Source organism: Harmonia axyridis, chromosome 3, assembly GCF_914767665.1.
Source record: "Harmonia axyridis chromosome 3, icHarAxyr1.1, whole genome shotgun sequence".
Lineage (NCBI taxonomy): Eukaryota > Metazoa > Arthropoda > Insecta > Coleoptera > Coccinellidae > Harmonia > Harmonia axyridis.
In genome coordinates this window covers 22,776,722-22,791,689 of record NC_059503.1, presented here as the reverse complement: position 1 = coordinate 22,791,689, position 14,968 = coordinate 22,776,722, and the positions used below count along the sequence as shown (strand labels likewise).

Sequence of the window (14,968 nt, the reverse complement as noted above, 5' to 3'; positions counted from 1 at the left end):
ATAAATGCCCGTTCCACAGGTGTGATTTGTATTTCTTTTAAATGGTTATCTATATGGTTGACACTGTTGAAGATTTACGATTTTCTGACAACATACATACATATAGTTCTGACTTCATAGAACGTTTTCCTTTCAAGATATATTTTTCAAGAATGAATCAGCAAAATGCTCCGTATCATAATGATATTATTATTATCATCATCTCCTCAATGAAATGAGATCCAAATTGGAAAAGTCTGGAACAATAGTAGCACTTGGTACTAAAATCATTAAATTCTACATACAGTTTCCAAACTCACTCAATTAATCTTTATTAGGTATTTTATAATTTATCAGCTATAAGGATTTTCAATTTAAATGCTTCCATTTCTGAGTTTACTATTTTCATATTCGGTTTCAGATTCATTGTAGCTTCGACCATAGATATAAAAATAAAATCAATGAGTTGATGAAAGTTTTATAAAACCCATTGTCCGACTGTTAATTGATCAAAACAAACAGAAAATTTGATTGATAATTTTCCTCTTCAACGCATCCGAACGTTTATAACTGGGAATAATAAACCGAAAAGCAATGCATGTGTGAAACCGGTAACGTATTTATCGCAACACCTTGTCGGATCACGTCTGCGATCGCCTCCTGCACTTGTCTAGTTCGTCCTCCTCATAACCCGACTACCTGCATCCACCCAGACGTGTGAACTGTCAAATGTCAAAACGATTTTCGAGAGTGCCAATTGCAGTTCGCCGTACACCGTCCGTCAGCCTTTCAACGACAAAGTGGTTTTACCGTAGCTCTCCATCCTCGTCCCCCGCCACCTCGACCCGATGAGACGATCGTTCTCCTCCTCGCTCCTGCGTTGGCTGCTCCTCCGCTCGCGCCATCATTTGAGTAGCAGAGACTGAGGAGTGAGTGTCGCCCTTTTCCGAGCCAAAAACCGCGCCTGTGTGTTTTCCACTCCGCCTGGAAAATCTGAAGAGAACGCGGTTCCTCACCTGCGACCATCCAGTGTTTTTTTTCCACCGTGTCTTCGTCCGCTCTGTGGTTGCGTAAGTGTAGTGGTCAGTGTCTCTGCGTAGCTTTGTGCCGCTCTGGTTCAAACGGAGCAAGTGATCTTTTCGTTGTGCGGTTCGCAGGAATGTTTACACTGCGATAAACCCAAGTGTTTGTGTGACTTATTTTTATTTCGTTTCTTTACCAACATTGCTGCCACGTAGCAGGACGGGTGGGCTATTTTGGGCCCCGTTCGTTCCACTATTGCAGCCCGTTAGAACGTCCGCGACCGTAGGATTCCGAACCTGCTGCCACTAGAGCCTTGGTTTTCCTCGAGTCCGACCGTTTTTCTCGAATACGGTTCGGTTTCCGGCAGAGGCAACAGTGTGACGAGTGATTCGGATTGATTCAGACAAGTGATTGGATTTAAGTGCCATTTTCGGATTATTTCCTGTCATTGGGACTCTATTATTCGGTGAGTGAAATCCTGTTCTATTCGATATGCAATACGTTTATAGATGACGAAACGCCATGAAATACGTAATGTTTGTTGAAGCGTACTAATTGCTACAATGCTAAACAAAATTTCAACGACAATGTCATTTATTCTCCAATAGCACCGACCTTTCCTTCGTTGCGAAATCTGAAAATACTCTGATCGATCAGGAAACCTCATACTATGCTTAAAATTGCTGAAATGCACACGATTTTCAAGCGTCGGACTACATTTTTCATCGCCTGCTTCCAAATAATGATGAATGTGTTTAATTATTTTATTTTTAAATGAACATACTGAGGACAACCTAGATCGATTACAGAATCCCATTAAAATACTCTTAATGGAATGGAATGTTGGCGATGATAATACGGATCTTCGAAAAGCTTGTGATTTATTTCCTTTTATTTCGGAATCTAACACAATGAATCATTAAATAAACAAATTGCCTTGATAACTCCATTAAATTGGTTCGAATTGGCTTAATATCTTAAAAGATTAAATAGATTTTCCCGACTTTATCTTATAACTCCATTTATTATTAGTGAATCTGAAAGATTGAAAATATTCCTAAAAACTAATCCCTATACATATGTATAGTAAAAAAAAAAAAGGTGCATTGTTGTATCAAATTGAAACAAAATTGTAGAGAATACTCATCTTATACGAAAAATTCAGTTTGGATTCTTCCATCTTTTCTGACATATCTGAATCGATCAGAATGAAATAAAACTCTTGCCAAACACCTGTTTCTCTAAAGAGCCATTCATACAGATGTGTAAACATCGATTACAGAATGAAAATGCTTGAAATTGTTGACATCCGCACATTTAAGGAACGTGAATAGAAATTTCATCGAGGAAAATGTAAAATCCATCGGTATTTGCTCCATTTTGCAATCTTAGGATATGCGGAAAATTCCAATGCGGACTTTGTTTACGGTAGCCCTAGAAAATAAGTAGAATGAATAATTATTGTCATTGAAATTCCAAATACCTAATCACAAAGCCCTGCAACCAAATATATTCACTTCGGACTTATCATTTTGGAACCTTGAATATATATTTCAGTAAACAATCGAGATCGATATCGCTTAACCATAAAATATTCAGCAATTTTATGCAAGGGTTTATTATGTCCCTTATCTCATAAAATATTTCATCTCGTTGAACAAAACATGTTGATGTAATGTTGCTCCTTCGGGATTGAAATAGGGGATATTTTTTTTTAATTCATAACTCCGCAATTAGGTATAATATAGCGTTTGAAATTCAATGCTCAGCTGCAAGGAAAGCAGTGTAAAAACCCTTTGTTTTAGCAAATTCCCCTAGTTTTTCATTTAAAACCCTATTTGGTCCAACTGATTGATCAATATAGAACTGTTTTAAAACTATTTGAAAATTTCACACTTTTTGTTTTGCCGAAGTCATTACATGTGCTTTATCTGTGAAATGTGAAAGCTATTCGCATTAAATTTTGAATGAATATCGGTTGCCATATCCTGTCAATTCTTTTGACTTACAATCTGATCTAATCTAATTAAAGCCTGTAATATCGGAGTCTCGAATCCATACATAAAACCTGGATCCACTCCTTTGGTAAAATACTTATTGACATATTTGGTGTTAATTGAGTGACCCATCATTGTGTAGAATTCAAAAAATTTTGTAACTACATACTTGTTCCAAATGTTTAGTGACACCATAGAGTAATAAACATAGATAGAGCAATTTTCAAATGTCCTCAACAATGTTAGATTACGTTGTCCGCTCGGTTGTCGGATTGTGAATTATTTTCAAATCCACAATTTTACTATATGGTTATAAATGTGTATTATATTGAATAAAATATATTTATTTGAGTGATTCTCAATAAAATATGCAAATTTGAATATTTGGAATCCGATATTTTTTCTAATTGTCGAATTTATAGAATGCAGAAAATTTTTTATTTTCTGTATCTACTTGCTGAAATCCAAGGTTTGGATTGATATTGATATTGAGATATTGATCTCCTAATGTCATCTGTTGTTTCACGTTGTTTGGCGCGTTTGAAGTGCGTTCTTTGTGGAGAAACTCGCGTATTGAGTGAAATATCCTATCACTGATATGTATTCATTTCCGCGCGCTTCATGTCAAATTTGAAAGTTCATGTTAGGGACAAAAGTTGCTTACTGAAAATTATATATGCTCCCTCTATCTATGTTTATGATGCTTGTGTTTTACCAATTAATTATGAATGAAAAATCCAGAGAGATATCCGAGAATTATCAAAATACGAAACAATCCTTTTTATACCCAAACGATTTCGTGAAGTCACCTACTTTCTAAACGCTAATTCAAAACCATCAGGTACGTAATAAGCGATGCTGAACATGAAAATGAAAAATTACTGCAGTATTACGAATTGGATTTTAATTCGACACGTTTCCGGAAATATTTACTGAAGTTCGAGTTACCGATCATTCAGTAATGGAATAATGAACAGGCGTGTATTTCTATTATTGTCTGATCATATATCGTGATAAAACGAAATGCAAGCACGTGACTCCAGTAGGCCATGTGTTTTTATCGGTGTTAATTGTTAACCTATATTTATCGGATAATTTCCCTCTATAAGTATCGATGTTTATTTTTATTCTTCGTTATGATAAATTTTATTGAAAATTTCACACATTGAAGTTTCATTTTGGCAAATATTTTAGATTTTCTGTAAATGTAGCTCAATAAGAAATTACAAGATTGATGGAAAATTGATTACTTGAAAGTAATCCGAGAAATTAAGTTAACCCGAGGATTGACTTAATTTCTCGGATTACTTTCACTTTAGGATTTCAAAGAGAATATTTGATTAACTTTGGCGAACAAAACATTTCATTCCAGCAATATTGAAGATTTTTAGCGTATCGTATCAAGACACAACAAAAGAAAAAACAAACCAAGAATATTGAAAAGAATTATCTCTAAAGAACCACGTTGAAGAAATTCTTGAATCACATTTAATAATTGCGTAAAAACTTACATTTCTTCATCATAAAGTTTTACAGTTCCGAAATCGATCAATCGATTTGTTCAAATTTTTTGTTTTTCTCTTCTGTTACGTATATCGTATATATATACGTTGTATCAGACTTCAGTCGGCTCTTGATCGGCTATCAATGTGGTGCGCTAGTAATATATTGAGCTTGAATATCTCCAAATGTTACGTTATGACATACACAAAAAAGAAAACTATGGTTGAATATGATTACAGGATCAGCAGCTCAGTACTTACTCGTGTAACAGAAATTAGGGATCTGGGGATTTTATGTGACTCTACTTGTTCTTTTGTACCACATATAAATCAGTTAATACTTGCTGCCAATAAAACTTATGGATTTATAGTCAGAAACACAAAATACTTCTGTTGTTCAAAAACTTTGATAGCTCTATTCAATAGTTTAATTAGAAGTAGGTTGGAATATTGTAACATAGTTTGGAGACCTATATATGAATATCACAGGAGAAGAATTGAGTCAGTTCAGAGAAAATTTTATAAATATTTAATTTGGAGGGAGGATGGTGTTTACCCACCTATAGGTTGTGATCATAATTTATTACTTTCAAGATTCTGTGCACAGTCCATTGTAGATAGGGTAAAAGTGTGTGCATTGATGTTTCTTTATAAAATAGTTAATGGCGGAATTGATTGTTCGGAGATTTTGTCTAGTTTGCCATTTCTGGTTCCCCGTTTGGGTTCCAGGAGTGAGGAGGTGTTCTACTGTGGAGTGGGGAGAACAAATTCGAGTCGTAGATCACCAATTTGTTATTCATGTAAGTTGTTCAACTCGCTCGCAAGTATATGTGACATACAACACGATTCTCCTCGGTCCATCGTGGAGGCCTATTATTTTCACAGCTCTGTGAGCTGATCTTGGGTTGGGTTGGTGTATCTCTTTTTTTCATCTCTTTTTTTATGATTATGTACATTGCCATTCGTAATGATTGTTATATTGTTAAAATACTGTAATTAAAGTTGTGTTTTCCAGTAATTGGGGGTCAACCCTGTTGGAAATAAAGGACTTATTATTATATTATTATTATTATTATATTAAGTATGAATACCTCGTATGTATTGAGAAATATAGAGATTTGGTATTATAAAAAGATTTGAAGGCTTTTCGTCTGGATCTGTGGTTGTTTTGAAATCAAAAAAATTGACGACAGACCATCCTGTTTTAACTTAATTTTTTTCTTCATGAGATCAATTTGAGTGTAATTATGTCTCTTATTGTGAAATCAGGGACGACCATTTTCAGATTAGAGTTTGGGATAAATAAACGAATATTGCACAAGAGATTTTCATCGCGCTTATTTTTTTATTTGTCCTTTTTAGTGTTGCCTCTAACTAAATTATGTATTATTATTTATATTATTCTCATAATTTTCGCTAAAAGTTTACAAAAGATGAATTTTCTGATCGTCCAAATGACCTGAATTGATTTTCAGTAGAAATACCATATGTGTTTGAATTTTTGGAATAAGTCTGTCGATTCCGAGGTCGATTCATTTCATAATTATCTGCAGAACATGTCAACAACTTAATGTTTGAAATAAAAAACATAATCAAGAAATAAATTCATTCATAAGTCGAATTTAATTAGAGTATTGATGAACATAATGGAAGGTGAAAAATCTGAAAAGTCAGAATTTGAGGAACTGTCACATACACAAAACTGAAACACCGAACTTGACAGGCTTATCACTAATCAGAACTAAGAGTCAAGTTTGGGTTACCAATAATCCAAACTTGAATAGTGTTTCTGATTGGTCCATTTAACAAAAGTGTGAAACAGCACAAATATTTTGACAGGAAGGTGACAATACTATAAAATTGTGACGGAATATTTGGGAGGTTCAGAAATGGCTACATAAGATATCTGGAAATATTTTTTTGAACATCTATTTTCAAACATATTAATTATGATATATCCTAAACATGCGGCAAAAATTCAGGGGGTTGTTCCTTGAACTATTTTAAGCATGTTTTGTCCTTGGATGATTTTTGAAAAACCTCTTTGTTTCGAAGATACAGGGCGAACAACATTTTTCATATTTTTAAAATTAATAATAGTTTAAATAAAAATGCGTACCGCACTGTGTTTACTAAGTAGGTACAATTTATTTTTAAATTTGTTTAACAACATTCCAATTACTAAAAACGGCCAGTTTTTTGACTAAAAATTGATAAGTGCAGATGGTAAAGGAATACAGCGAGGAATACAGATTAAACACGGTTTTCATTTGAATTCGTTTTGTGATGTATTAGCAATTAACATTTTATCTTTGACTATTATGAATCGCTATAGGGTTCGGCAGTCAATGAGGAGAAGATTGGATGCTTGTATGCTGGCTAGAGGTGGTCATTTTCAACAGTTTTTGTAGGTTGAGTTGAATTTTCATATAATTTTTCATAATAAAATGTTATTATCTGAAATTTTGTTTCCCCTATATCTTCGAAACAAATAGGTTTTTCAAAAATCATTAAAGGACAAAATATTCTTAGAATAGTCCAAGGAACAACCCCCTGAATTTTTGCCGCATGTTTAGGAAACACCCTGTATATTATTATGCTTATATGATTTTTTGAATGAATTGTTGTGATTCGTAATCGTAACGAAGGAAACCAAAGCAAAAATCAAAATCATCTTTATATTTTCAACTTCAGGTGGAATTTTTCGAAAATTTCATTGTTAATAAAATAAGTAAGAACTCGAGCTATTCAGGAAATAATCTAGTCGATTATCACTCGACCTATAAATTCAATGGAAAAAATTGTCAAAATATTTTTGCCCTCGTTTTTGCCCAATTTTGCTATTAGGAAAATGTACATTATACATTCAACTATTCCCCAAGCAGAATCATCGATTCCATTAAATTCATAGATCTCGTGATATATGAAAATACCAAAATCTGATTGATATCTGCCGGGCCCCGAAATTTATAGATATTAGCCATGAATGCATCATCATAAGTCCATCGAAAGAATTCAAATAATCGGGAATGTAGTAATACAAGATCTCAAGTTCAGCGGTTTCACAGTCAAACCAGTTGGTCCCTGTATTCACCATACAGTTCTGGCCTCATTACTGCACTGCTGGTTATTCTGCTGACCAAGCTCAACTGCAAGATTTTTGTCATCGTCAGACCTTGACTGGAATCATTATTTACAATATTTACCAACCATTGCATAAGATATCGGAGTTAAACTACGCGATAACAGAGTTAATATAACGAAAGAGGTAGAAAGTTTGAGTGACCTGTTTGCGTGCGCATGCTAAGAATGTATTTGATTCGCTAGTTCTCTTCTCTCTGCCTAAAAAGAAAGCGAATGTTGAACGTAACCCACGTTGTTGAAGCGGCCATGTGAGTAGATTAATCGGGATACAGGTTCATAGAATTTCCAACGAATGTAGATACTTACAGTAGATGTAGTCATTTGATACAGGATGAATCAACTTTCAGCGAACAAACATCATTAGTTCATTGATTATGCAAATTTTCACAGGTTATATCACGTTTCCAAAAACCAAAATAATTCAGAAAATTTTGTGTTAGTTCATTGTATTCAAATTCATAGGTCGGCTAGATTATTTTTTGAAGGACTAGACACCTTAATACCAAACAAATATTTTACTATTAAAATCATACAACAGATGTTTGTCCATAATATGATGCATTTTTAGTTGTTTTTGGGTATTGATTTACCTTCAATTCATTCAAAAAACCGTCTGAGCAAAATTTGTTTATGAAATTCTGTGATATTGTCATCTTCCTGTCAAAATTTTCGATCTGAAAATTCGATCGCATTTAGAGTTTTTGAAGGTACCTAAATATCAAACAAGGTCATTGAAACGATCAAGAAATTAATGTTTTTCAGAATATCTTGGCAAGAATAATGATAGTAACTGATAAACGGAAAAATGGAAACCTGCACTTTGGAGGACAAACAAAAAATCGAGCAAAAAATAATCTTGATGAAGACCGAGATGAAGAATGTCTTGAGAATATTATTATTTTTGTGGAATTATTCAAACAGAGTTTATTCGGAAAATGGTAGTCTATAATAGGTCCATATTACAATGAGGAACAAATGTAACTATAAATTATTGTCTATTTCGCCCTTCAATGCAGCTTTTCAATAATCCCGTATTAAGTACAATGTGGCTTTTTCTTGCCTATGATCTGTGCTTGAAATGCTTTTGCCTCCAGCCATATTTTTGACGCTGTAATTCAGCCGAACTCTTCCCCTGAAATGCCAAAAGGTAGGTTGTAAAGTGAAATCACACGTATGCCTATCGGCTGCTCAGTTGATACGGTGAGGGTGTGGGCACCAAATGAACTTGTTAACTTGACTAATTAATTGTTGGGCGCCAGGCTTACTAAAGTAAACCAAATTTCATAAAAATGAAATTCCTCGAAAAAAAATTAATAGAGATGATAAAATAAAAATGAAGTTAAGTAAGAGAAACGGGAGATAGATAAGAGAGATCTTGCTTAGTGGTAAGAAATAAAACGAATTAAATTTTACAAATATATTAAAACTATTTAAAAAAATATATATATTGCTGAAGGCTGAAAAAAATAAATTCAGAATTTACAAAAAAAATATTGCTGAAGGCTGAGAAAAAAATATACTCAGAACATTTACAAATGATGAAAATTTCACTGATCTTACAATTCGAATATTAGGTCTCCAGACAGAATTTGGAATAAGTAGGTTATCGAAAGATGAATTTTGATATCTCACGTGGTAGATCTCGTTTCTCAATTTTGATAGTTGCTTGATATCAGAATATTGCTCTTGGATCGAAGTGGTGAAAAACAATTCAAATCTCGGGTTCCAATTTGGTGGATGCTCGCCTGAAGTGAAACTCAACAGCACTTGCAGTATTTCGTCCAAATATTGGATGAAGGTTTCTGTGTAACCTTGATCAGGATGAAGATTCAGTGCAGCCTGGTTAAAAACTTGTACAGGAATTGTGGAATCTTCTTCGTATCAAAATGGATGCTTGAGCATGCGTGGAGAGAAAAATTCAGGAAATTAGATTTGTACAATTGTTGGAGATAAAAATGTTCTGGTTGAATTTAGAAAAATAGTATCAAAAGTATTGTATGAAATTTGGAATTGACAGAAATTATAAACTATTATATAAAAATGAGTTAATTATTGAATACTTTCCGGAAAGTGAAAAAAACTTATGTTATAAGAAACAATTAAATACAAAGAATAAAAAAAAATGTACATATGATCCGAGAGTTATTATAAGAAGGAAATTTATGTAATTTGAATGAAATTTATAGTTAATTACAGCAAGAAAGGGAATATGTACTTCCTGGCGGCTCTCAAAAGAAAGAAGGAAAAAAAATCCTTACACACTACTGTGTGTTAAGAGAAAAAAAGAAAAGAGACAATGGAATGTCAAATTAAACTATCAGATATCAAATCGTCAGATAGAATTACTGTTATTCAAAGAAATAATTAGGTAATATTCAATATCTAATAATAAGGTACTCAACCATACGTAAAGCCACCAAAAAATATCACACTCACTCTCCACCTGTTTTCAATCAGTCGTCAAATCAATAATAATCTTTCAGCTGAAATCTGAAAAATTTTCACATTGAACGACAATCTCCGCGCACTCTCTGTATCAAATATGAGAATCGATAGTGTTCGATAAATTACATCGGGGATCAGTGGCGTCTCTTAAACATGAGCTGGGCAAAATTATATACGGTCCGTTGAATCGTTACACACCACCCCAACTGGGCGAAAAAAAATTTGGAAACTTTAGAAGTTTACAATATTTTTTTTTTTATTTTTGAATTCGCTATACAGCAAAGGAATTGACTTAGGAAGCAACAAATTTAAATCAGACTCAATATTCATATTATATGAAAAGATACGATGCAAGGAAAACTTTGAGAGATACAGATAGGTAAGATAAATAAGGCATGTAACATAAATCAAAATGATATGAAAAATGCATTGATTCCCAAATATCATAAATACCGAAGTAATTCAGAATCAACACAACACATCCCTGCTGAATAGTTCACATCATGAAAGCACAAATTTTCCATAAAGGAGCTACCAAAGATAGATTCTTTCATAACATTTCACCATCCAACAGTAATTCATTATGTATTCACGCATAATACTTGCAATAGAGAAAAATAGAGAAAATATTTATGAGTCATCCGAATCTGCGCTAAAATACTCCTCCTCAGCCGAATCCGAATCATCATCATAAGATGATTTAAGATCTTTAATGTGCCAACGACCCAAATCGTTACCATCCACGTCCTTAAGCTCGTATACCAAATCTGAAACAACCCTAGTAATAATGCAAGGCAAATATTTAGGAGCTAATTTCGCAGAATAATTATTAGCCGCTGAAGACAAAGTTACATTTCTTTTCCAGACTTTATCGCCGACATAAAATCTTACTTTTCGTTTTCTTAAATTGTATTGATGAGCATTTCTAAGATAGGCCTGATGTAATTTCTTGCGAATATCTACAAATAATTCGGGCAGTTTCTGCACATCATCAATGCGTTGAGACTTCTCAGATATAGAAATTGTATTATTTTGATTGTCAGAAATCTTTCCATAGAAATCTCCAGTAACGGGAATATTTCTAGCGAAATTAAGGAAAGCCGGAGAATAACCTGTGACATCATGTTTTGCCAACCTGATGGCTTGAGCCACTTTAAATATAGAAGAATCCCAGGTTTTATGGTTTTCATGAATATAACACCGAATTGAAGTTACAATAACTTTGTTGACTCTTTCCGTGAAATTTACTTGGGGATGATATTTAGCATTATACCAAATTTTCTGAACACGATAAGTTTCCATCAACTTCTTGAACTCTTTACTGACAAATTGACTTCCATTATCGACAATAAAAATCTGCGGTACACCGTAAATAAGAAATATATTATTTTCTATGAACTTGAGAATACTTTTAGAGGTAGCCTTTGACATGGGGTGTACTAACACGAATTTGGTGAACCAATCGACAACTACCAAGACATACTGGTTACCATTTTTAGATCTTGGGTATGGACCCAACAAATCAGCAGAGATACACTGAAATGGGAAATTAATGTTCTTGTAAGAACCCATGTGACCAGCTTGGGGTAAATTTGAACTTTTACACGCAGCACAAACAGGACATTTTCTTACATATTTATACACATCTTTCCTAATTTTTGGCCAGTAATATAATTCAGATATTCGAGCTAGCGTTTTAGATATCCCTAAATGACCTGAAGTTTCTTTATCGTGATAGAATTGAAGAATTTCATGTCGATTGGCTGAAGGCACAACAATTTTCCAATCGGTCAAATTACTGACAATAGTATTTCGTGATACAATATGCTTATAAAGTATTCCATTCTCGACACGAAATGAAGGATAAAGTTCGGGATTCTTTTGAACATTCTTAACCATCGATTTATACCATTTATCTGGTTGAAAATAAGAAACATCAATAACAGAGATATCAGCTACCGAACGAGACAATGCATCGGCCACTACGTTTAAAGAACCTTTTCGATGTTTAATAGTGAAATCAAATTGAGAAAGTTTAACTGCCCATCTAGTCAAACGTCCTGATGGGTTTGAAAGGTTATGAAGATATATAAGAGAAGCATGATCCGTTTCTATCGTGAATTTCGTACCTTCTACATAACTTCGAAATTTTTCGATACCAAAAATGACCGCTAGGAGTTCTTTTTCTGTGACGGTATATTTACGTTGACAAGATGTAAGTGTCTTACTAGCGTAAGCTACTGGATGTTCTACGCCATCGCATTCTTGGTATAAAATTGCACCTACGCCGGTATCAGAAGCATCACACTGAATGACAAAAGGTTTTGAAAAATCAGGGCTGGCTAATACTGGTGCAGAAACTAGGCGAGATTTTATTTCGTTGAAAGCTACTTCGGCTTCCGGAGTCCAGACTATCGGTTGTCCTTTCTTCCTACCATGTAAGAGATCTGAAATTGGGGAACAAATAGATGAAAAATCCCTAATGAAACGACGGTACCAACTGACAAGACCTATTAAACGTTTAATTTCAGTTGTATTTTTAGGAGTTGGATAATTTACTATCGCGGAAACCTTTTCTGGATCAGTTCGTAAACCATGTTCATCAACTACAAAACCGAGATAGATCAGAGATGGACGACAAAATTCACATTTATCTAAGTTTACAGTAAGATTAGCATTCTTAAGTCGCTGATATACTTCCTCCAAAACTTTGATGTGGAGTTCAAATGTAGGAGTAGCTATAATTATATCGTCGAGATAAACGAAGCAATACGGCGCTAAATCAGGTCCTATTACCTTATCCATTAAACGAGACATTGCTTTTGGACTATTCTTTAATCCAAACGGACAAACGACAAATTCAAACAAACCACGTCCATGCACTGCAAAAGCGGTTTTCGCACAGGAAGATCTATCTAACGGAATTTGGAAAAAAGCTTTCGTTAAGTCAATTGATGAGAGATATTTAGCATCCCTTAGTTTATTAAGTATACCATCTATTAGAGGCATAGGATACGTATCATCCACCGTTACTTCATTTAACTTTCTACCGTCAAAACATACACGATATTCCCCCGAACGTTTTGGAACTAACCATAAAGGGCTACACCAAGGAGATTGAGAAGGTTGAATTACCTTTAGTTTCAACATTTCGTCGATTTCTTTATTCAAATGAGTCTGCATAGCAGGAGATAAGGGATATTGTCGTTGGACAATAGGTTTAGCATTTCCGGTGTCGATATGATGAGTTATTAAGGGAGTACGACCTATCCTATCTTTAGGAGCGATATATTCGAAACATTTTATTATATTCTGAAGATCATTTTTCTGAGAGGGTGTTAATTTAGAAAATGGTTGAATGGCATTGATTGTACACACGGAAGAATCGAGAGAATAGGAAAGATCAGAAAACCTAACTTCAATACCGAACAATTTGAAGAAATCCATTCCTAAAATGAGATTATGAGTAACTGATGGAATTATTAAAATTTTTAACTGCCTCACGACACCTTCAAGTGAAATAGGAACCAAAATATACCCTAGGAAATCTTGAGGTTTACCATCAGCAGTTGTAACATTAATTGGGAACTCATACTGTATCGGAATATTATATCTTTGAAGAAGAGCAAACCCTGCGGAACCTAAAATAGAAGATGTGCTGCCAGTATCGGCGAGAGCGAGAATTTTCTGATCAAAGACCTCGACATTGAGATAAGGGCGGTTATCGTTAGGTTTCATGACGAAAAGAGGATTCATATTAACAGAGGATGGGCGAGATGATGAAAGTTCTACTGGTTCTGAGTGTTTGTTCTCCCCTTCGATTGGGTTGAAGTGTGACTGGCTGATGGCCGATTTACTGAACTTTTGGTTTCTCGACTGGTGACGACGTTCAGTTTTTCGCCACCCCGATTCACGTTTTTTGAATTGCAATTATTACACCTAGATTTAACGGTATTTTTTAGACCACAACCATAACAAAAAACAGTTCTAGGTTTTCGACATTGAGGATAATTATGACCAGTTAAACCACAGTTCCAACATCGAGAATTAGATACAATAGATATATTAGTGGAGATATTATTTTTTCGGAAATTTGGTCGGTGACTTGGGGATGAAAAGTTTGATTCAGGCAAAGGTCTGCTGAGATCTGGTTCCAATAGGCCAGTATCATGATTCGAAGGGGCTCTGTAGCGATCAGCCCATATTCGAGACTCTTCCAACTTCTTGCAAAGTTCAGACAACTCACTCACAGTCTTGGGACTATACAACGCTAAACCTGAAATATAAAAAGGCAACAAATTTCGGCGAATTTTCCTAACCCTGATCTCCTCATCTGGCTTGACAGTTAACCTGTTAAAAAGACCCTCCATTGAAGAAATATACAAAGAAACTCGCTCATTACAACCTTGAGTTCTGGAATTTATTTCTTGCTCTAAATCTTCTTCATAAAAGTATGGAAGGAAATCTTTTTTCAACTCCTTGACCAATTCACCCCAATTTTGAAACTTGCATCTATTATTCACAAACCACGTCCACGCAGAACCTCTGAACAGATCGCAAGCAGACTGAAATAACTCCTGTTCGGACACACCTCGAGCTTGCCTCAATAGTTCCACCTTTTCCAAGAATGAAGTAACTGACTCATCCTTAACAGAACCTGTGAAATAAATATTCCATTTATAGGGAGGAACGAACCTACTATTCGAAGGACTAGCATAATTGACAGGAGCATTCTTCTCAGTTGGAGTAGAAGTTCTAGCTGGAGAAATTTTTAAATCGAGATCTGCCTCTAACTCTAACACCTCATACTGAATTTCCTTCTTTGCCAAGATTTCGGCATCCTCCTCAGCAACAAGCATGGCCAAACGATTCGATAAA

At 34.5% G+C, this 14,968-nt stretch overlaps 1 protein-coding gene across 1 annotated transcript in view; it reads left to right on the top strand.

Annotated features, from left to right (window-relative positions):
* The first annotated feature begins 797 nt into the window (after window positions 1–797).
* The window catches only part of LOC123676712, a 240,181-nt gene continuing 226,010 nt past the window's right edge, over window positions 798–14,968 (top strand). Inside the window, exon 1 of the mRNA XM_045612857.1 lies at window positions 798–1,468. The gene's annotated coding sequence lies outside the window, so the exon portion shown is untranslated. The remainder of the gene's footprint in view (window positions 1,469–14,968) is intronic.